The sequence below is a fragment of the Panthera onca genome, chromosome E1 (genome assembly GCF_046562875.1).
Source record: "Panthera onca isolate mPanOnc1 chromosome E1, mPanOnc1 haplotype 2, whole genome shotgun sequence".
Lineage (NCBI taxonomy): Eukaryota > Metazoa > Chordata > Mammalia > Carnivora > Felidae > Panthera > Panthera onca.
The window spans coordinates 31,986,150-32,009,964 of NC_138352.1; the positions used below are offsets into that span (position 1 = coordinate 31,986,150).

At 53.3% G+C, this 23,815-nt stretch overlaps 1 protein-coding gene and 2 long non-coding RNA genes across 3 annotated transcripts in view; all 3 read left to right on the forward strand.

The window, feature by feature from the left end:
• Nucleotides 1–23,815, forward strand: part of RTN4RL1 (reticulon 4 receptor like 1) — a 72,992-nt gene that overhangs the window by 2,096 nt on the left and 47,081 nt on the right. The gene's annotated exons all lie outside the window — the stretch shown is intronic.
• On the forward strand, nt 94–2,074 carry LOC132688155 (uncharacterized). The gene is made up of 2 exons (XR_009614427.2): nt 94–194; nt 1,638–2,074. It is a non-coding gene; the product is annotated as an uncharacterized LOC132688155 (long non-coding RNA).
• Nucleotides 16,278–22,781, forward strand: LOC145713117 (uncharacterized). Its single transcript, XR_014136056.1, has 3 exons — nt 16,278–21,566; nt 21,893–22,027; nt 22,630–22,781. It is a non-coding gene; the product is annotated as an uncharacterized LOC145713117 (long non-coding RNA).

Here is a 23,815-nt window from a genome sequence, read left to right on the forward strand (position 1 = left end):
TGCCTTAATCCGCCCCTGTTTCCATGGCAACAGACCGAGGTGTCGTAAGCACAGGATTCTGACCTCACAGTAGGATAGGGAAGGAGAAAACGGGCAGGGGGAGGTGGCGGAGGAATGGGAAGCGAAGCCTCAAGATGGGCGGAGAGGAGCAGGCGTGGGGGTCATGGAGGAGACCCCACTAGCAGGTGGGACAGGTGGGTGAAGAAACCACACCTTCGCTGGACGCTGTAAAGGCTCTGTGGTGGTCCAGGCTTGCTCAGGCCTACTGGGAAGCCTTGGTTGCCCCATCGTGTCAATAGTCACAAACTTGTGTGTGACTTGTGTCTTCCACGTGGGCCTGGGCAGTGCGGGGGAAACGCTAGCTGCCTTTTACTGTGGTGTGGGAAAAGTCCCTGCGGCTGTTTGGAGAAACCACTTCACGGATACACCCAGTTCCCTTTCTCTGCAGAAAGAGACTAAAAGTCCTTTCAGCAGCTAGCGTTGCTGGCCTGAGTGTCTGCACACAGAAGGGGCTTTTTACAGAACTGAGCAGAAGCCCAGGTCTGAGAAGCTTCGGCCTGGAGTGTGTAGACTTGCCCTGGTGCCTAAGGCTTCCCAGGCAGTTTTAAAAAGCCGCCATGTCTGGGTTGCCTCGTCTGTGATGGAGATAATAGAGGGAAACTGACATCTCATTTTCCTTTTGGTCTGTTGCCTTTTGGCAGTTTCTAGTTTAAAGTGAGCCACAAAGCAGCCCATGCACTTCATTTATATGGCTTAGGTGCCCAGGGAGGCTTGAGTAACCTCCAGGAGCCTGTCTTTCCCATCCAGAGACCCAACCTGGAATGAGCCCAGTGCATCCTGGGGGCTGCTCCCCTTGGAGGAGGCTCACTTACCCTGCTCAAGAGGTGGCTGCTGGAGGCTTGGCAGTCATATGCGTTCACCACTTGGGCTATTTTTCCCTTCCTTCATGGCTTGGTTGATGAGAGAGTTTCTTCCAGCAAAGAGGTTTCCACCTGGATTGACCAGGGGAAAACAGAGCAGAAAAACCTTTTGCTGGGCTATGCTCGACTCCAGTGGCCTGCAGCCTTCTGCTGGGACATTGTGTGGGCAAAGGACTTTTATTTTGGTCCTTTGCTGGACATTCTTCTCTCTTTGTCCCTGATTGTGATCACCAGGACTTGTTTCTTTTGCACACATGTACAAGACACTCGGATTCTCCGTGTGGATTCTAGGTATGTGCTGAAAGCCAAAGGTATGCCTGAGGCCAATGCCAAGGGAGGTGGCCATTGAAGTGTTTGCTTCTCCAATTGTTCCCCAAAGCTCCAAGCAAAATGTTACAGGGTAGGTTCAGACAATTGTTGCAGTTTCCCTGCCTATCAGCTGCAGGGCCCTTCATGGGGTCCTAGACCTGAGGGAGTTTTATAGTCCAGCTTTGGAAGAGGGTTTGAAAAGAGAAAGAGCTGCCATTCCTAGATCCTGGGGGCAGAGTGGAAGAGAAAAACCCTCTTTTCTGTAAAGGGTTGGGCTCGTGGGCTTGACAATGGAGTGCTTTGTGGATTGAGGAGGCTCAGTGTCTGAAGGCCCAGAGGAGGAAGGCAGTGAACGTAGGCATTCGGTCATGAGGGTCATTGCTCTGATTTCTGGTTGTCCTGTTACAGCAAGCTGGGTCCTGTCTTCCGGCAGGACATTTTAGGAATTGCGTGCGCTGCCTTGCATCCCTTCAGGAAAGGACTCTACTGGCCACAGCCCCACCTCTGTGAACCAGAACAGCCTGAGTCGTCAGTGGATCCTGCTGCTGACAGTGCTAGCAGCTGAAGGCTTCAGCTGCTGCCTGCCCTCTTTTCCATCTCCTGGCCTACCCTGGCAGAACCAGGGATATAAAAAGCAAGCCTCTGGTCAGAGATGAGAGGCAGGCAGAGCAAGCCAGGCCCCGAGCCACCCAGCACCATCCAGGAAGAAAGAGCAGCCCTGTTGGGGGTTTTGCTTTGCCAGAAGTGGCCTGCTTAAGGTCAGGATCTATGGTTTTCATGTTTAGAGCTATAAAAACAGAATGCAAATCAACAGCCTCTGGGCTAATAAAGAACCTGTCCTTAAAGTTTTTGTCTTGTTAAGCAAGGAAATAGAGTGCCAAATAGGCTTTGTTAAGTGGCAGTCTAATTAATAATTTAAAATCTTGTAGCTGTCTTTCATTAGAATTTATCTGTACATCAACCACAAAATCAGTCAAACACACTCATTTATAAGTTAATGCCATCTTTGAATAATTCAGCAAGAGCTAGATTAAGGTCTGCAATCCAGTAAGATGCATTTTGTTCTTTTGGTTTCCATAGCCAGATGGGCTGGCCTGGTGGCTGGATTGGGTCTCCTTTGTGTGAAGAAGGAGGGGAGGCAGAGGGAGGAAGGGACCATGGGATTGTCAGTGCTTCGTCCATTTGATCCCTGAGGTTCCCTAGGTGACCTGAGAGTCTCCATGTGGCCAGGGGTAAGCAGGCTCCATCTCTTGGAGCTATCCATAACATGGCCCTGTTTAGCTCCGATGGAGAGGAGAAGGGAGGAGTGTTCCACCAACAGCCAAGACACTTCTCTTTCCGCTGCAGAGGAAGTGTAGAGCGGAAATACAAGAGCCCTGCTTGAGAGGGTTGAGATATGAGGCTTTTGTATCCCAAACCCCGGTGCAGAAGTGGAATTTCAGTCTTCCCAGCCTAATTCTGTCCCGCTCAGGGAATGCAGCCTGGTGGAACCAATGTCACCAAAACAGCTTCTATCATTGGGAAACTCTGGGCTGCTTCTTTCCTCAAAGTTCCTCGTCCTTGTGCCGGAAAAGAGAAGCCAAGAGGAGGAATTTTAGGGGAGCACCGGGACACAACCAACAGAAGAAGAGAGGCAGAGCGAGTTGCTAAATAAAGCCCATGCATGCATTTTCTCATCAGTAGCCAGAATAAAAGCAAGGAAAGCAGCGTATTGTTTCCCTTGTGAGCTCAGACCACACAGAAAATGTGTTTTGGTTCGATTCCTGTCATGCCAATACGTGGCCAAATCCTCATTGCAGCTCTCAGGTCCATTTTTGACAGACAAGCTGTTCCAGACCCAAACTCCGAGCATGGGCACACGGGCTCCTGCACTGCAGGAAGGAATCCCGGAGTTTGTGGTCTCCATCTCGGGCTGCTGCTCCTGAGCCCTCTAGAGGGTTCAAGGGCACTATTTATGGACACCAGGTAGATAACTGGAGCAGACGGTGGACTTGACACCAGCAGAGGTTCTTGGCCAGGTTCGAAAAGGGGAAGTCTTGTTAGGAAGAGGAAAATGCAGGTGTCTGTCCCCTGACCTGTGGCATAGTTGACAGCAGATGAGGCTGAGGAGGGAGGCTTGTGGGGTGAATTCAACTCTGAGCTTTGGAGTCACAGCCTGAAAAAGGACACAGCAGAAGTTCGCTTGCTGGAGATGAGAAGGAGGGGGCAGGCATCATGAAGGATGTCAAGAACGGATCTGTTTGGTACCATCTGCAGCAAAGTAGTGGTTAAGGTTAAAACAGAGAGGAGATGACAGGGAGAGAACAGATGGCCAAGGAAGCAAAATAGCTGGTGAAACGGGAACAGAGCCTCCAGGGACAGCAGAAGGCAGGACCTCCGCGCAGAGTGCCGGAAGCAGCCCTTTCTCGGGTGCGCTGGCCAGGCCACCCTGAGTAGAAGCGAGTCGGAGAGAAGAGTGGGACAGGGACTTCAGGGTGAGGGTTTCCTCAAGGCCTGGGAGAAGACCCAGGGAGACATTAGCTCCAAGGTTAAGGGGCCCAGAGCAGGGACTTCCTTGGATGCCTTTGAATTGGGGAGAGGAGGCACGCTGACTTGGTTGGTGTCCATCACCACGGCAAGGCAAAGCCACCTTGGGTCTTAGAGCATGCGTGGTTGAACCCACTGGGAGGAGGTATGGATGCTGGCTGGAAACAGGGGCAGCAAAGATCCACTTGTGCCCATCCGTGTCCATGCAGTGGCAATAGCTGCTTGTAATTACTGATGGGCCTGGCTAAGTGACTCCACACCTTATGTCATGTGATCTCCATAATCACCCTTTGAGGTCAGTCTGTACTTGCCCCTGCTATACAGATATGGAAACTGAGGCATGACAAATGAAGTCCCTTGTCCTGGGTCACTCAGCTGACACACTGTTGAGTCAGAATGCAATCCCAGATCTGTCTGCCACCACACTCTTTCACTTGTTCTCTTGACCCCTAAACTCCACTGTCTCACGTGCCCATCTGCCTTGAATTCCTGTGACATTTGTTTTGCGGGATGCTGGACACTGATGAATCATTTGTATCTTGTTACAGAGCTCCCTGGTAGTTCCCAGGCACTCCCCTTCTGGTCTACCCCCAGGAGCATCTCCGGCTGGGGCCTGGGGCTCGAGGACCCTGAGTCATCGTCCCACCTATCCTCTTCTTCCCTGCCCCTCTTTGTATTTGGGCAGATATGCCCTCACCTACTGCCTTCTGCTGTGGTTTCTTCATGACACAGATGGGACAGTGGGCCAGCACCATCCTGCCTGCTTTCGTGCCCTTGAGAAAGGCCGGGACGTGGTTTATTTGGGGGCTGGATCTTGCCACTATGTTGCTCTTCCTGGCTAACCTCGTAGACCTGTGAACAGCCACCCTCCAGACTGGCTGGTGCTTGTGTGGAGAGCAACGGCCCCAGGATGTGGCTCAGGTGGATGGTAGTGGCAGGTCCCTCCACCTGTATCTGCCCCCCCACCTCTGGGGTTCTCCCTCCCTCCTGGGGTGGCGCTCCCATGGCCCAGCCCTAGTCTGTTAGCTGGACTGTAATGCAGAGCTCAGAGTGGTCTTCTAGAAGGGACTTCTCCTGCCCCCTTCAGAACATGTTTGAATCCTCTGAGTGAGAGCTCTCATCCACCATGGTGAGGCAAGGTGTCTGATCTCACAGATAGGCTGGTGCTTCCGAGCCTGTGATTATTGTCTAATCAGTCAGCGAAGTTGGGATCCAAAACAGCAAACAGCTCTGCTATCTGATTCAGAAGAGTTGCCCTGGAGGCCTCCGTGTTGGCACAATACTGTGTGTGTGTGTGTGTGTGTGTGTGTGCGCACGCGCGCGCGCACAGAAACACACCTGGCTAGCGTGCAACAAGCTCTGGTGTGCGAGCCGGCAGTGTGCTGAGTGCATGTGCCCGACCTACTGGCCCTGGAGCCTATGTCGGCACCCGACCTTGGGTGCCGCGTTGGTGCCGTTGGTGAGCTGGCGAGCTGCTCAGTGGGGGACTCCAGGGGTGAGTGAGCCAGTGCTCCGTGCACTGCACGTCGGTGACCAGGTTCCTCCGCACGGCTGGGGGCGCCAAGTGGCTTCTAGGAGACAGACCTCCACAGGCCCTGGACCTGGGCCTCTTGGCGGCTCCCTGGGCTGATCCCAGAGGGCCGTGGCAGCATAGTCAGGGTGCGTCCATGGGAAATGGAGGAAGAGCCTTTTTCACATCAGAGAAAAGCTGGGCTCCCGGCTCTCAGCCCACTGAGGTGGTATGAAAGTTTGCTTCTGCCTCTAAAATTGCCCTCGCAGAGCCTGCCATCTCTCTCCGGGCTCTTGTGCCAACACATAGTGAAGGGGGCCTTTACATATGCTTGTATAGAGAGATTCATGAGGCCCTGGGGGGAAAATTGGCATTCTTCTCACAATGATTTATTTATAGGGCGATTGGATGATGGGGATATGGAGGCTAAGGTGCCTCCATTAGTGAGAAGCACACAAGGCAGGAAGCCTTGCTCTGTATTTGACATTTAGTGGGGCGACTCCTACCAGGGAGCTGCTTTTTCTTTTAGAAGGTTTTGCCTTTAATGTTCTATTCATGGGCTTGTCTGAGCAGGCTGGGAGAAGGAAGGAGCGTGCAGGGCAGTGGGTTGCCCGGCTGAGGCTGGCCAGCCTAGGGGGCGGCAGGGCCCGGTAGGTCACGCTGTGGCCGATGTGGGGCAGGCTGGGCAGGCCTGACGCTGGGGGCCAGCAGCTCTGTTCCCGCGCCAAGGGCCACCTCGTTGGTATGTGCTGTGCTCAGTGTGTCATTTGGTGTTTCCTCTCCTGTCTGTCTCTATTTTCACCGGCCCCCAGGCTCTGCCTCGAACAGCGGCTCTGTGTGACCCCGGCTTCGGCTTGGCCGTGGCCCTTTTCTTCCTAGGGACTGTGGGGTTGTAGAAAGAATACCAAAGTTGGAGTCCCAGGGCTGTGTTAGGTTCCATCTCTGTGGCTGACTCACTAGGACCCTGGGTACGTTTCTTCCTCTCTGGGCCTTAGTTTCCCCATCTGTAACCTGACTAGATTGATGACTTTTCAAGTGTTTTTTGGAAGTAGAGCAGTTTCTTCGAATGATAGCCACTGACAGAGCCCAGAGTATAAAACAGATAAGCGTATGTGGCCCTGATCAGAGCTGGGGACAGGGGCCTCCAGCTCTGGCCTCTCTGCCATCCCAACAGCCCCTCCAGGAGATCAGGGAGTCTCCAGTGGTCCTGTTTGGCAAGGCAGCGCCCACAGGAAGGCCACTGGGTGTGCTGTGTGTTGCGTGTTAACAAAGGGACCCAACACTGCCTGCAGAACGGGAGGCTCAGCTCTCTCCTGCGTGGGAGGGGTTGTTTCCCGCTCTCCTTTTGGACCCGCTGTGACTCTGAGAGGCGCTGTCTACACGTGGCGTCTCCTTGCCCTCACCTCCCTCTTACTCCTCCACCCAGACTTCCGGCTGTGTCCTCTGTCACTCGACTGTGGCTTGATGCTGACCCTACCAGACATTTTCCTGGGCTCATCTGACCTTCTGGTGGCATTTGACTCTGTTGGCCACAGTTTCCCCTTGGCTTCCCTGATGGCAGCTCCCCTGGTCTTTCCCTACTTTGCTCGCCCACAGAGCAGGCTGCTCCTTCTCAGCCTACTTTGCCAACCCCACTACTTCTTGCCATCCTCAAGCGTGGCACCTCCCCAAGCATCGCCCTGGGCGCTGTCTCACCCCCTCTCTCACCTCTTGGGGGGACTTCTGCACGCCCATGGCCGCAGCTTCTGCTTGCTAACTCCCGCACATCCATCTCAGCCGAGGTGTTGCTTCTGCTGTCCGGGGCCATCCATTCCACCGCGCCCACCCCCCTGCGCCCAGCGCTGCTTCCGCTGGCAGCCGCACAGACCCCTCCTACTCAACGTGTCTGAAACTCTCCTCCTACTTCTACCTGAGCTCGCAGCAAACCCACTCCTTCCCCACATACCCCCACCATCTTGGCATCTGGCACCATCAACCTCCCAGGCACCCTCAGCTCAAGAACCGGGCCCTCGATGATGACCCCTCTCACCTCACCCCTTCCCATCAGTCCATCTCAAAGTGCCACCCTTCCCCCCTCAGCAGCCTTCACACCTGCCCCTCTCCCTGCCTCCACCCTAGCCCGGATTGCCTTCTTCTCCCTGACCTTATGGGCAGCTTCCCGCCACCTCTCTTGCCTTCACCCAATCCAGGTTTTACGCTGTGGCCACATTCTACAATGCCACCTGCTCTCATCCCCTCCCATGCTTAAACACCTTCAGGGATTTCTTTTCCTTCGGGGGATGGTCCAGACTTTTCAGTTGGGCGTCCTATCATTTTCTGGTTACAATTGCTTTTACATTATCTGCCCTCCTCATTGGAAGGTAAGTTCAGTGAGGAGACCGGTTACTCTTTACCCCCTGCCCCTCCAGATCTGCTCTCTGTCGCAGGAGGTTGGCCTGTCCAACGTCAGCAATGAGCTCCCACCCTCTCGCTTCCAGTTGGGTTCAACCCATGGTGAGTCACTGTGAGCTCTAATGTCCCTCCATCATCCCCCAAAGATTTTCCCAGAAGTGCAGCCTGAGAAGAGGATTCAAGTTTAAGATGTATATTTGGGAGGCATCCTAGAAAATGCCAGTAGGCAAGTCGGAAGTGTGACAGAGAAGGGAAGAAGCCAATAATGGGCCTGTGGTTGAACAAATTAACACTGTGGGCAACCAGAACTCAAGCCCACCGGGGAATTTGGGGATACAGTCTTAGAACACGCACCTCAAAGTTCCCTCCACACAAGGGAGGGAGGGAGTAGGGGTATTTATACGCGGCTCCTATCCATCATTGGCTGAGTGTTGTTCCTGGTGTAGGGATTCATTCCCCCCTCACTGTTGGCCTGCTCTGTGGGTGAGCACAGCCAGCCCCACTGCTAGAAAAAGCCCTCCGGCAAAGAAATGCAGGTTCTTCCAGTTGGAAGTCAGGCTGGTGTGTGCTGAAATGTTGAAAGCCAGGGATAGGCAGGCCTTCACAGCATCTGCTACACAGCTCCTGCCAGGGAGGCTCCAGGTCCAAGAGAGCCTCCTCCCCTCAGCCCCAGGGTGGGGTGGAGGTGGGGCGAATGACATTATCTCTTGGGGTTTCCCTACCCAGGTTCTCTGACTATTATGCACTCATCTAATTAATCTGAGCATGCGCTCTGCTGTTCCTATCAGGACCCGATTAAAACAGCATCCGGCACAAAATAAAATGTAGCACATAGTGACACTGGGTGAATAGTGTTGAATCAGTAACTAATGTCATGTCTTCATGAATTGTTTGGAAATGTTGATTCAGGGGAGCCTGGGTGGCTCAGTCAGCTGAACGTCTGACTCTTGATTTCAGCTCAGGTCATGATCCTGGGGTTGTGGGATCGAGCCTCTGCTGCTTAGGATTCTCTCTCTCCCTCTGCTCCTCTCCCCCACTCACAGTCTCTCTCTCTCTCTCTCTCTCTCTCTCTCTCTCTCTCTCTCCCCCTCTCCCCCACTATCACACACACACTCTCTCTTTCTCAAATTAAAAAAGAAAGAAAGAAAGAAAGAACGAACGAAAGAAAGAAATGTTGATTCAATATTGTACACATAAGTTGGAACCCAAAAAACTTAGTACTAAAACCTAATTTTTAAGTTGTTTTAAAACCTAATTTTTAGGGGAACCTGGGTGGCTCAGTTGACTAAGCGTCTGATTCAGCTCAGGTCATGATCTCAGTTTGTGGTTTTGAGCCCCGCGTCGGGCTCTGTGCTGACAGCTCAGAGCCTGGAGCCTGCTTCAGATTCTGTGTCTCCCTCTCTCTCTCTGCCCCTCCCTGACTTGTGCTCTGTCTGTCTCTCAAAAAAAATTTTTTTAAATCTAATTTTTAAATTGTTCTGTAACCATAAAAAAATCAAACCATGATAATCTGGAGCTTAAAAAATAGAAAAAGAGGGACACATGGATGGCTCAGTTGGTTAAGCATCCAACTCTTGATTTTAGCTCAGGTCATGATCTCATGGTTTGTGAGATAAAGCCCTGTGTCAGGCTCTGTGCAGAGCCTGTTTGGGATATTCTCTCTCTCTCTCTCTCTCTCTCTGCCCCTACCCTGCTCATGCTCTGTCTCTCTCTCTCAAAATAAAAACATAAATATTTAAAAAGAAAGAAAAAAAAAAGAAAAAAGAACAGAGACTAAGTAAGGTGAGGGAGAGCTCTTTGCAGCTATCCAAGCTGCTTCTATTTGGGAAGAGCTCTCAGGCAGAGGGAACAGCAAGTGCAAAGGCCCTGAGGCAGGAGCATTTTTTGATACAATACCTGACTGCTTCTGGGCTGCGGCTTTAGTACCAGCAACCAAGAAGACACACATTTTTTTCTCCCCAAATCTTACAGCTTTCCCTGTTCAGTGACTCATTAAAATTTTTTTTAACGTTTATTTATTTTGAAATAGAGAGAGAGAGAGAGAGAGAGAGAGAGAGAGAGAAAATGGTGGTGGGGGGAGGGGCAGAGAGAGGGAGACAGAATCCAAAGCAGGCTCCAGGCTCCGAGCTGTCAGCACAGAGCCCAACGTGGGGATGGAACCCACGAGCCGTGAGATCACGACATGAGCCAAAGTGCTCAACTGACTGAGCCATCCAGGTGCCCCTGCAGTGCCTCGTTAAAAGCAGAAAAGGCAGGGCAGGTCCTACTGGCCCCAGGTTACAGATGAGGACACTGAGTCTCAGAGGGGCTACATGGCTCGTCCAGGGCCCAGGGTTGCTGCTGCCTCACCCCAGCCCAGCTCTGTTCCTCTGTGGCCCCAGGAAGCTAGGAGGTACAGAAAGACGGGCCAGCTGGACCACAGAGGACATCTAACAGGACTGGAGCTGTGTTGGGAAAAGAAATAGCACTCTCACTCTGAAAAGTTTAAGGTTGTACTTGGCAGATTTTTATAGAACAAAATTTGCACTATTGATTTTGTGGCAAATAAAAACCTCTTGTGGACGCTCTGGGCTTCAGAGATCTGAAATGTTTAAATGAGACTGGCCCGAACACGAGGAGATAAGCCCAGCTCAGGTGGTGCCTGGGGTGAGGAGCCGGCCTCTTTTGTCTTCTCTCCCATCTGTGAAAATGACTTGTTACTTTGAACTGCTTCTTCTCTTCGAAGGGAGGGAGGGCTCCCAGGTTGTTGTCCAGGCCCCAGGCCTGCAATCTAAATAAGACCTCTGAGCAGAGGGAGAGGCCAAGGCAGTTCACGGGGCCACACTTAGGAGAATGCACCAGGCAAGGGGGACATTGTGCCACCAAATCGTGGGCCCTGGGGCTGCCTTGAGGTAGCGGCGGGTTCGCATCTTCCTGTAATTGGCCCACCGCCCCTGGTGGGGTGCTATTTCTGCTTCCTCCAGTGGACAGATCTGATTGCAGGGGTTCAAGGTAGCTGGCTGGAAATGGGAGGTTATTGCAAGGAGATGAGAGAGTGGGACTCCAGAAGCCTCCAGGAAAGGGAGTAGCTCTAGGAGGCCGCAGCCTCTCTGTGGTGCCTCTCCTTCCCCCCAGCCCAGCTGCCCTGGCTTCTGCCCCACTGTTTGCACCCATGACTTGTCACCTTGGACAAAGCCCAATATGGTCTCCCAGGGCTGCTTGCTCTTTAAGATGGCCTTTTACCTCCTCCCTCTGCTAATTGCCTCACATTCTTTGTATCCCAGAAGGAAGACCCCAGTTGAGCCAGCCACGTTTACCATGTTATAGATCCCAGTCACCTATGAATTGTCGATCCATGGATGTGCTGGCTGTCTTTTATTCTGCCAGCCAAGAGGAGTATGGGAGGGTCTCTCCATTGACAAACATTTAACAGCCATTGAGTACCTCCCTACTGCTGGCGTGGGGCTAAGGATGGAGCGATGAATAAAAAGGATGGAGGATGAATAAAAACCAAGTCTTCTCTTTTTATTGAGCCTCCTGGTGGGGGGAGAGAGACAATGAATGGCTGTTTTCTGTCAAGTAGGGATAGGTGCTTAGGAGAAAAGCCTGTTAGGGGTGCTTAGGTGGCTCAGTCGATCAAGCGTCCAACTCTTGATTTGGGCTCAGGTCCTGATCTCATGAACCATGGGATTGAACCCCGCAGCCTGCTTGGGATTCTCTCTCTCTCTCCCTCTCTCTCTGCTCCTACCCTGCTCGCACTATCTCTTTCTCTCAAAATAAGTAAACAAACATTAAAAAAGAAAGAAAGAAAGAAAGAAAGAAAGAAAGAAAAGAAAAGTCTGTTAGAGGGTTAATTAAGGAACAGAGCGTGACCAGAGAGGTATTTTAGAATGACTGGGAAGCTTTTCTGGTAAAGGCGACATTTGAACAGAGGCCCAAGTAAAGTGAGGGAGGGCTCTCTGCAGCTATCTGAGCTGCTTCTGCTTGGGAAGAGCTCTCCAGGCAGAGGGAACCGCAAGTGCAAGGCCCTGAGGTGGGAGTGTTCTTGATACAATACCTGGCTGCCTTGGGCTGGGGCTGGGGCTGGGGCTGGGGCTGGGGCTGGGGCTGGGGCTGGGGCTGGGGCTGTAGGCAGGGCTGGCATTCGGGTATAGCCCAGGGAGTAGTTTCAAGTTCCTTTGGAGAGGACTAGAGCTTGGTGTCAGTCCCAAGTCCATTAGCCACTTGGCTAGGGGGAGGAGCCAAAGCACAAACCAAAGCATCTGTCTAAGGCTTCCCTCTTTCTCACTGAGATCAGACACTTCTCCTTATCGGCCGTTAACGTGTCCCAGTCTGCAGCCTGAGTACAAGGTCACAGATCAGTTCCCATAAGCTCTTCCCTTTTATACCAAAGCATGAAACACAGAACTTAATTCTGTGTATGGTCTTGTCTTTTTCATTTTATACATCAGCCTTTTCTCCCCAGTTAGACCATCATCTCAGACCAGGCCTAAGCCCCTGTGCTCTCTTGTATTTGTTTCCTAAATAACCAAATTCTCACTGTGGGCCAGGGACTGTGGGGAGAGAGTGACCCATCCGCACTCAGGAAATCTACCATCTGATGGGAGAGAGAAGCCACACACCGGAAGTGAAAGGCCAGGGTAGGGTGACAGAGAAGGTATTTTCAAGCCCGTGAGGCAGGTGGCTCAAAGGCTTTGTGGGCAGAGGAGGGCCCGGAAGGAACCGGCAGGTTGGAAAGATTGGAGAGCGAGGGACAAGTGTACATAGACCATGATGGCTGTTCGTGGCATGGGGCGGTGGCCTCTCAGTTGTAGAACAGAATGGGGGGAGCCCGATTGTTGCAGAAACCTAAGAACCAGGGAGGAGGAGGGTCGGTTGACTCATCAGCCACTGAGTAGAATTTTTGAACTCCCCAAATAATGCATACCCATGACAGAAAACATTGGATTGGCAAAAGGAAGAAAATCACTGTAATCCCACACCCTGGAGAATGAAGTGTGGGGTATCCTGTGCTGCTTCCCCACATTCATGCAAATGGGCCCTGTCTTGTTGAATCTACAGTGTATCTCAAACATTAGGGTGAGTAATTTCCAGGTTGGTAATTCTCTCTCTCTCTCTCTCTTTTTTATTTTAATTTTTTTTTTAATGTTTATTTCTGAGACAGAGAAAGAGCATGAGTGGGGGAGGGGCAGAGAAAGAGGGAAACACAGAATCCGAAACAGACTCCAGGCTCTGAGCTGTCAGCACAGAGCCCGACACGGGGCTCGAACTCACAAACTGCGAGATCATGACCTGAACCGAAGTCAGTCGCTCAACCAACTGAGCCACACAGGTGCCCCAGCTCTTTTTTTTTTTTTTTTAAGTTTTATTTATTTAAGTAACCTCTACACCCAACGTGGGGCTCGAACTTACAACCCCGAGATTGAGCCGCACACCCTTCCGACTGAGCCAGCCAGGCGCCCCTCTAGGTTGGTAATTCTAAACCTATTTTAATGGCTGCACAATGTTCCATTGTATGACTGCCCATCCCCTCAGGTTGTGCACAGAGGCTGTTTCCAGCTTTTTGCTGTTAGAGGTGTCAGCCAACACCTGTGCCCATGCCTTAGTCCATGTGCTGTATGGACTGCTGAGCAGGAGAAGGAAAGAAGGGTGAGAGGCCAAGGTCTTTACAGAGAGCCAGGTGTATGGAGGCCATCGTGCAGTGTCAGTGACACCTGTTAGGTGGGCGGGCTTGATACTACCCCAAGTAGCAGCCAGCTAGACCTGAAGCCTTCTGGCTATTTGCAGAGGAGGAAGGTCCGTGTGTGTGTATGTGTGTGTGTGTACACGTGTGTTGTGGCCATGAACATGGCCTAGGTCTCTAGTGAAACAGGCTTTGGGTGAACCAGAGGGGGAGACATATAGAGGCTTTAGTTTTCCTTGGGTTTGGGGTAGAACCAAAAACTCCTGAGGATGGACTTTGAGGAAGAGCATTCTCCTTGCTCCTGATTTGGACCAGGGGGTTTGTGTGGTTTTGACAGTTTTGTAGGCCTTTTCATATTTGGTGCTGGGAGGGACCTTATATAGCTCAACTGAGGAGACCAAAGCCCAGAGAATGGCTGTGGCTTGCCCAACATCCATTAGGATGTGGTTGGCTGATGAGTACTCCAGAATGTCCAAAGCAGGCTGCTTCCTGGCTGGTAACATTAGTAACGTGCCCCATATCTATCCAGGACCCTGTCCCCAGTCTCTTCCTGCTCCTGTAACCCAGCAGAGGACACAGTGCTAGTGGCTCTCCTTGCTTAGTGGAGGCCAGTAGGGAGGGCTCATTGCAGGGGTCAGCGGACAAGCCCTTCCCCTCCTAGTGGGTTGGCTAGGCACACAGGATCTGGCCAGACCCAGGTTCAAATCCTGGGAATGACCTGATTTCTCTGAACTTAAGTTTTTCCAAAATGGGACAACTGATAAGATACCTGCCTTGTTGGGGCGCCTGGGTGGCTCAGTCGATTGAGCGTCCCACTTCGGCTCAGGTCATGATCTCGCGGTCTGTTGAGTTTGAGCCCCGAGTCGGGCTCTGTGCTGCTCTGTGCGTCAGGCCTGGAGCCTGCTTCGGATTCTGTGTCTCCCTCTCTCTCTGCCCCTCCCCTGCTTGTGCTCTGTCTCTCTCTGTCAAGAATAAAAAAAAAAAAAAAAGAGTACCTGCCTTGTAAGGTGGTAAAGATGAAACAAGCTAATCCTGATAAAGTTCTTGGCACTTGACTGCGACAGGGGCTCAGCAAATGCCCTCAATGTTAGTAGTAACATTGTGTCATCCTGTGTCATCCTTCCTGCAGACCAGATCTCAATACCCTGTGAAGTTTTGCCTCTTTGTGACCAGAGCTGAGTCTGAGTGGTCAGGCTGACACAGGCCAGCCGTGGCCAGGAGCAAGAGTCTCAGGACCAGAGGGGATGGCTCACCTTGGGCAGAGAGGGCTACTCTGTTGGGGGAGGACTGACTCTGTCCTGACCTCCCTGACCCCTCTGCCCAGGGTCAGGAGAAGGCCCCTGAGACAATGCAGGGGGAGCAATGGAAAGCATCACCCAGCAACCACCTGCCTAAGCCCTCACCTCTACTCAGTGGCTTCTTCCTTCTCTTCCAAACAAGGTCTCCCCAGTCAGAGAGGAAAACCCAGTCCCAGCCCAGGGTCTTCATCTCCGGATCTGTGAAATAGTCACTGTTTTTTGCCTGGTTCCTCTGGAACTTATTTCTGGTCTTCCCAGGCTTCCTTGCTGTCTCTGTATCTTGAGCCAAGTAGATGAGACCAAGAGCTGTGGAGTAGGACAAGTGGGAACCAGGGCCCTGCTCTGCCACTTACCAGCTGCCTGACCTTGCCTGACCAAATGCTTTTAATTCTGCGGGCCTCAGTTTCATCATCTGAAATATGGGGCTAATGCGACCTGCCTCTTGGGGTTCTGAGAATTCTTGACAAATGGTTGTAAAGTGCCTTCCAGGCATGTAGCAAGGCCTCAGTGAGACACTGCTGTTGTTCTGTCTTTATCATCCAATGCCTCTTATTCAATAGCCATATGCCAGGGCCTACTGTGTGCCAGGCTCTGTGGGGACACTGAGAACCGAAACGAATGCCATAGTCCTCTTCTCATGGCCTTTTTCCTCATTGTAGATCCCTCTCTGCTTGCTTCTAGGCCCCACCTAGGAAGATGGGGGTGTTAACCTCTTGGGTATCAGGCCTTAGGGGGCCCTGGTACTGCCGGATGCCTCTGTATCTTTGCACTAGGCTGACAACCTGACCCCTTTTCAACAGGCTGATACAATCATGGGAGGAGAAGGGTGTGTCTGGGGAGCTGGCCCTGCTTGAAGCCCGCAGAAGCTTCAGGGCGAGTTCTGTCACCTCCCCTAGGAAGGAGCCCAGAATGCATTTCTCTCTCTGGCTACTTCCTTAAAAAGAACGGGAACACTGAGAGCAGTGGAGGGAGAGAAAGAGCTAAGGACACCTGCCTGCCACGGGTCCAGCCTATGCAGCCCAAAATGGGACACACCGACCCCTCCCACTCCACCCCCTCCCTCCACTGCGATAAAGCGTGGGCTCTTCCCTGTACCTGGGGTGTAGAGGTTCTGCTCACCTGTCTAGTACCACAGCCTTCTTCCACCCACTGGAAACTGGCCAGGGTGGTTTTCCTAACAGGCTAGCCACATTACAATCTCAACACAATTAACCAAAAAAAAAAAAAAAAAAAAAAGAGGGAGAGAGAAAAGAGAAAGAAAAGAAAATAGTCCTTGTGCAAATACTGCGGCAGTGTCTGTCAGGACCTAAGATCTGGTACTATCTATTTTTTAATAATTGAGGGTAATAAATATGTATTTCTTTCTCCTCGCCACCCCCCCTCCATCCTCCACAGCTTGTCAGCTCCCTGCGTCTCTCCTCTGATCAGACCAAGTCTTCCCCAAGCAAAAAAAAAATCCTTTAAGCAAAAAGGATTAAAGCCTTGAAAGTAGGTCTGCCTGAGCTCTCCCCCATCCTCTCCCTTCCCCTTCCCCAGGGCTGGTGGAGAAAGGCCCCTCTGGGGAACTAGGGACGGGGGGGGGGGGGGGGGGGGGGGGGGGGGGGGGGAGGGAGGAGGCGGTGGGTGGATGCAGCAAGTGGGGCGGGGAGGAGGGATGGGGGCCAGTGGGGGCCTCTGGAACTGGGGACCATGCCACCCTCCCTCCCTGCAGCCACCCAGTTCCAGTCTCTGGCTAGCCTGGGAGAAGCAGCCCCACCCACCCTCCTCTGCCCAGAGGACCAGGGTCCCCCAGTCCCCCAGAGTATCGGACTCAGGAAAGAGGGTTTTAGTCTCAGACAGCCCCAGCTTGGCTCTGCAACCTGGCTTTGTGCTTTAGGGGCCTGTGTGATCTGGGGGCAAGCAACTGAATCTCAGTCGCTCAATCTGTAAAATGGAAATATAAACTAGCTACCTAACAGAGGATCAAATAAGCCAGCCCAGTGCCTAGCACATGGTAAATACCAAATAAACGAAATAAATTATCATGGTTATTTTGATCCAATTCTCAGACACAGAGAGCAGTCAGTAATCTCCCCCATCCCATGGTGCTCCACCGTTCCCAAGGGCCTGGCAGGCACACCTATTGTTCACGCAGGATTGCCCACACCATGTACAGAGGGGGTTGAACCCAAGGCTGGGTGGTGTGGTTAGGAGCTCTGTTCGAGGATGTTGGGGCCGGTAGGCGACAGAATTGGAACTTAAAATGGGACTTGTATCCCCTCCTCCACTTCCTGTCCTGATATGCTTTCCTCCACCCTGTGAGGCTTCCTGCCACCCAGTTTCCCCCACTCTGGGCCCAAGAACGAAACCAGGAACCAATCCAGGGAAGGTCTGGCCTGGCTGGGAAGACCAAGACTGGGGCAGGCGTGGCCGTGGCCGATGCTTGGCGGACCCGCCTTCCTCTCCCTGCAGCTGCCAGCCTTCCAGTTCTGCTGAGGCAGCAGCCCAGGCCCAAGTGGGCCTTCCTCCCTTCAAGCTGGGTACATGCACACAGGGCTGGCTGCAGATGGGGGGCTCAGTGTCCCTGCACCCACCCAGGCCCAGAGCCCCTGGCCTGCTCCAGTAGTCAGTGCTTGGCCACACGGCCTCTAGGGCCCCACTGCCGGCCCCCGGGGACAGCCCTGCCCTCGCTGCTGTGGGCCTGAGCTGAGAGAGGAGAGGCAAGGCCGGGAGGCCGGAGGGCAGGAAAAGCTGGGAGGGAGGTGGCTATTTATAGCCAGCTTTGCTTTTGTTCCTTTTCCAGCAATGCTTCTCTTTAAATAGGAGCAGGGCTGAAGGCTGCAGCTCTTCCCCAGCCGCCTGTAGTCAGAGCGCATGCGTGCTCTGTGTGTGTGTGTGTGTGTGTGTGTGTGTGCACGCGCGCGCACGCGTGCTCACGTCTGTGCGTGCACAGGGGTGTCACACATGTATAGGGATGGAGTGGGGGTGGACACTTTGGTGCACGTGTGTGAGTGTGTGCCGGGATGAGGGAATGGTCCGCTCTGTGTGCATGTTATGCCAGCATGTACAGAGGTACAGATGGGTGTTCTTTGGGTGTAAATGTGTGTGTGCTGGCATATACACGTGCATGTATAGGGGATGGGGCAGCTCTTAGTATGTATGCACGTGAGCGTGTTTATAAGGTGGGCACACGCGAGACAGTCGGGCGGCCTCTCCTTAGTTGATGTGTGCGTGTGTGTATGCATATGTACCCGTATATGTATAGAGGGGTGGTGTGGACAAGTGTGTGTCTCCATGTGTAGAATGTGGTGTAAGCAGCTCTTTACGGTAGTGTACATCCATGTAATAGGATTGTGGGAGGGTGGTCATGCCCTTGTGTGTGCATGTGAGTTAGTGTGGTAGTGTATGTGGGAGTGGAGGGACCAGAAGGGCAGCTCTTACTGTGTGTATTCTCACTGCGCTGGGGGAGGGCACGGCTGTGCTCTCCACCTCCCATGGGCCTATTCCATGTGTGGAATAGTAAATGGGTGATGAGCAGGTGTGTGTGTGCCCACGTAAAGGGACTCCAGGGTCCTATCTGGCTGCTGAAGGAGGGTGTCAAACCCGCCCCCCAGCAGGCAGTTTCGGAGCACTCCCAGAGCCCCCCCAGCTCCCCGTTGGGTCCCTGCCAGGCTAGACCACTTGCTTTCACACTCCCTGCTTCCAAGCCTGCCAGGACGGTGGGCAGAGCGTGGGGTGAGCCAGATGAGGAAACCATCAGGCTTTGGGGTGGACCTGGGCGCCCAATCTGGCTCCGCATCGACCCTTCTCTACCTCGATTTCACATCTGTAGAATGGGAGAGTGGAGCCCTCTGGGGGCTGCTGTTGGGCTAGGAGAGATCGCACTAGCGGTGCGGTTTAGCATAGCTTGGGCTCTGGGGACCGCGGCCGGTTGGGGCGGGTCGTGTGGGGCCGCCGGGTTCCCAAGTCCGCCGGGAACTTGGGCGGGCGGCGGCGGGGTTAGCAGAGCGCGGGGCGTCGCTCGCGGCCCTCGCCCGGCCTCGGCGCTCGAGAGGTGGGAATCGTTTCCAGGGCGGGCGGCGGCTCCCCGCACGGTAACCCAGATCTGTCAGCGCGGCCCGGCGGCTCGGCAGTGCGCGATCCTCGCCCCGGGAGGGGTCGGGCCCGGGGGCGCTCTCTGCCCGGCCCGCCCTGGGGAGGCTCCGGGGGCTCGGGGCCTGGGCTTCGCCCTCGCCTCCAGCCCGGCCGGGCCTCGCCCGCAGCTCGGGATCGATGAGACCGCCCTCCCCGCCCCTCCCCCAAAGGCCAAACAAAACATAGTAAATATTTAATCCGGGCCAGGGAGCCAAGGAGGCCTCCCCACCCCCTCCGCAGCCGTCTGGCTCCTCTGCCAGCCCCGGCAGCTCTCTTCGGTAATAAGGCCGGAGTGGCAGGGATCGATCGCGTCCCGGGCGTGTGGGGCTGAGGGTGGGGGACCTGTGCCCTCGGGTGGCATCGCTGTCCACCCCAGGCCCCGGACCCGGGAGGCCCGAGCAGACCAATGCCCATGCTTTTCCAGGAAGGCCTTAGGAGGGCTTAGGATCCAGAGCCCCCCACCAGCCGCCTCTGCCCACCCCCATTCTAGAGTCCTTGTTTGAGCTTGTTGGGGGAGCGGAGGGGGAGAGGAAGAGGCAGCCCTCGGGAAGGGAGCCGTGAAAGCGGAAGGACATCCCAGTTCCCAGGCCAGACCTGACCTCCCGAGGCCCAGAACCCAAAGCCTGCAAGGGGCCTCCGGTGAGGTGGAAGCGGGGTAGCCAGGGAGGCCAAATAGAGGGGCTGGCAAGGTATTTCTGCCGTGGTGTGCTCCAGGCCTCCTGGGCGTTGCCCTGGGAGGTCAGACATCTTGTTGTTCTTTCATGCAGCGGTTAATTACTGAGCACCTATTATGTGCTGGTCATAGGCTGTACCCAAGGAGGCCCACAAGTCTGGGTCTGCAGAGAGATTACATTCCAAACAGCTAATAAGTGAGCACATAAGGTGATTTCAGAGAGTGGCTGAACTTCGTGCAGACAATGAACTGTATTATGATCGTGTGTTTGGCTAGGGAGGACAGCAACACTAACTGGCGTGGTCTGAGAGCTGAACCATGACAGTGGGTTGAGGCCAGAGCATCCCAGGCAGTTTACGGGGAGTGCAAAGGCCCAGAGACAGAAAAGAGACGGGTGTTCTAGGTCTGGGTAGAAGGCCGGGGAGGCAGTAGCGAGTGGGGGAGAACTAAGCAGTGGCTTATCCCCGAGGGTTTTGTAGGCCACGGGAGGAGTTCAGATTTTATTCTAAGTGCAGTACGAAGGCATTAGAGGTTTTAAGCAAAGGAATGGCATGATCTGATTTACATTTTTAAAAGCTTCCGCTGGCTGCAGTATGGAGAATAGAAGGTAGGGAGTTAAGGGTGGAGGCAGAGAGGCCAAGTGTGGTGGGGGGAGGTGTAACAGCAGTGGTGTATGAGAGGGAGAGTGGGCCCTGCCCGGCTTGGGCAGTGCCTATTAAGTGGCCACTTAGGCTTCTACAAATAACAGGGCCCCCCAGCAGCAGGAACAGCTTGCTCCTGAGCCTCTGGGCTCCTGACTTGGAAAGTCCCATGGGGCCTGAGCAGAGGCCAAGACCAGAGTCGCCTCCATCCTATCTCCCAGACCCAGACTCCACAGTGGGCAGCCCAGGAAGTTTTTTGAGGAGCATTAGAAAATGTTGACATGTTTTTTGAAACAATTTCAGATCTGATATCTCCGCCAGATTGAGTTTGTAACCAGCTTTATTGTTTAAGCCTGCTGGGATTTCATCAAAGGCGGCTGCTGTTTACCCAGAACCATTTCATTGGAGAAAACAGCAAACAGACCTGCATTTCTATCTGATTTCACTTTTTCCCTTTTCTCATGAATTTAAGTGCTTGTGAAAAGCAAGGCTGATAAGGCAAAGCGGTGAGGATCAAACCCCAAAGAGGGGGCTCAGAAGGATCTCAGCTGAGGTTTATTAATAGAGCAGAGGAAAGTTCGGGGTGGCTGGTCACCGCTCTGGAGGGTGAGAGGCACTCCTGGCCAGCAGCTAGCCCTCCACAGGGTGGCACTGGGGAGTGAGGGCAGATTGGGAGGGCTGCTCTCCACCCCCACCCTGGCCAAGACTTCTAGGCCATCTCCTGGTATGTGTTGTCTTTACCAGTCTCCAGACCGTTTCAGACACTGGCAACAACAAAAGGCTGAACGTCAGCTCCCACCTGGAAAGCAGCGGTCACCCAGCCTCAGAGATGGGTTCAGTGAGATAGAGCCGAGCTTTCCTGGGGAAAGGCCGAGTGAGGAAACAGATCGAAAGGCAATGTAAGCCAGATCATGAGAGTGCCGGGAAGAGTGCCTTCCTGTACGTCTTCTGCCAGCACTTGGGCCGCAGTCCCTTCTCCTGCCAGGCGGCCTGAACCAGGGCAGGGCAAGGCCTAGGGACTCTGGTCACAGGCTCTGCGCTCCCTCTGCTTCCCCAAGGAATCTACACTGGGCTTATCACCACCCGCCTGATAGGATCCGATGCCTTCAAGCAGGCCTGTTGACCCAGCAAATGCTTTAGCCCAATGGGGGAAACGCTGGTTCAGCAGCCTATCAGGGAAGGTGTCCTGAGAAATTTGGGTTAATGTGCCTTGTTCAGTCGCTTGAGCGACAGCTAGTTAAGTGCATGGGTTGCTCGGCATACAGGCCACCCCCTTGTACATTAGACCCACTTATAAGGTCAATCGATTTGAACCAATTAACAAGAGGATAAGGACTTGTTTATCTTTAATAGACTGTAGATCTTGCAGCAAACCATCTAAGCGGGATGATACAGACACAGAGGTGTTTTTTCAGGGCTGAGTACGGGGCATAACCATTGTGCCCTACTGCTTTCTGGAAGATGTACTTCCCATCGACAGCAAGAGTCGAGCCCCCTCATGTCTGGGATGAGCCTACCGGGAGGTGAGCTGGGGAAGGCCAGAGGTCTTGTGTTCACAGAGCCAGTTCTGTGCCCTCCTTGTGGAGGCTCCCCTCCCCTGCCCTCCTTTTGCAGAGCCCAGTGGGCTGCTGGGAACTTGGTGGCTCGTTTCGTCCCTGTCAGCTCAGGGCATGGTCCCAGGCTTCCTGTGAGAGGGAGGAGCCACACACTGCAGGTACCGGGCCTGCACCCCAGGGCCTCGGGGGTATTTGCTGCCATGGGTGGAGGGCATGCATCGTCTCATTTAATCTTTGTAAGCCCCTTCCTGACAGCCACCCCCAACCCGAGTAGGTATTATGCCCTTCCCCAGATGAGAAAACAGGCCTGGAGGTGGGAGGCCGCAGACCCTACTTGTGCCGCCCGAGCGATCTGCACACAGACAGACATGGCTGCTCCGGAGTCCAGTGTCTTTTCACTTGGCTGTGCTGCCTGCGGCCTTCTACAGGTTAGCCAGGGGCAGGGGCTGTTTGCACATTGTGGGTTTGGAGCCCGTGAGCCGGCAACGAGAGGATGCAGTGAGTGGGTCCTTTGGCATTTTCTGGCCTGAGACTATCTGGGGATGAAGCTGAGGAAACGCAGAACACAGGAGATGTTTGCCCTGCCTTTGCCCTAGGAGGGGCCAGGCGGGTCTCTGGCTGCGACAGTTGGTGGGGCTGTTGTAACAAAGTGGGTGCGGGCACAGGGGAGATGCCGTTCTCCGCTCCCTGAAGCATCCCATCTCCAACCCAGAATCCCTGGCTCCTTAGTCGGTATCCCCTTAAAGATGGAGGAGAGGCCACTCCATCCCCTCAAACTCTTGCCCGCCACTTCCCTCTCAATGCCTTCTCCTCACACCCAGTGTCTCTGACTGCCACCGGAGCCCATACTTCAGAGGCAGCAACGTCTGCTTTTACCCCAGAGACAGGGCAATGTGAGCCACAGAGGGGGGCCAGGGAGCAGGGAGCCGGTTCTTCCTACAAAGAGGTTTCCGACTGTAAGTGTCCCAAGGAAGGGGCCGGTTCAAAGTAGTCGGGAGCGGGTGGAGAGCTTCGCTCTTTCTTACTCCAGTTCTGCTGCGCCAGCTCAAAACAGTTGACGAGTCCTTCCTGGGAAATTGCTTCAGATCTCACAACATTTTCCTCTTAATAGCCTCGGTGGTGGCGAATCCTTGACCTTTGAGGGTCGGTTTGATTTTTTGGAAAAGGCCAAAAGTAATTTGAAGCTGTGTGTTGTGAATAAAAGGAATGAGCAATTTGCAGAGTGTGGTTTGTTTTGTTGTTGGGATTCATTTTTTTTTTTTTTTTTTTTTAAGGTTTAAAAACAAGATGGGACTCAAGTATTTAGCTAGTTTTCTCACAAGGACGTTCCAGAAGTGTTTCAAGCGATCGCAGCACCCTGAAACGGGGGGCTTGGATCCGAAAGTGACCACTTTGCTAGAAGCTCAGGGGAAGGGAACTGATGCCTTATTGAGCCGCTACTATGTGCCAGACACTTTACATACATTATCTCAACTGCCTGAAATCATTTTTGGAATAAGGCCAGTCTATAAAAAAAATCATAAATAATCCATTATCTTGCTTACTCTTCACAGCAATCCTATTAGAACAAGCACTTAACCCATTTCACAGGTGAGGAAATGAAGGCTCAAAGAAGTTAAACACCTTTCCAAGGCCACAGGGCTTGTAAGTGGCAGAACTGGGATTTGAACCCAGGTCTGATTGGCTCCACACTCAAGGCCAATTCTTTTTTTGGGGTGTATAGAGTTCTGGTATACCTTCCACACTCCTCCTTGCCCTCGATAACACACACATTTAGTTTCGTTATGTCACGGCGGCATCATTCGGGCTGTATTCATCCTTTAAAAAAGAAAGCGGGTCATAAAGGAGCCGTGTGCCAAGGCGAAATGCTGACTGTGTGCCGTGGCAGACGTCAGCAGGCGTCGGGGGATGCGTGGGTGACAATGGCAAGGAATGAAGTATGGTGTTTATTAGGTACTCTGGCAAAGGCCTGGGAATTCTGGATGCCAAGCAGTGATGAGTGGAACGGGCTGGCTCAGCTCTCACCCAGCCCCAAATGCTGGGCAGGTTCTGGTTTGGTGCCTTTGAATCAACTGGACTGTTGAACAAACTCTGGGAGCTTACCTGGCCACTGACAAGACTCCAGAAGGCTCCTTCTGGATGATGATGATGATGATGATGATAATGGTACCAGTAGAAGCTCACGCTGATGGAGCATTGTGTTAAATGTCTTACCA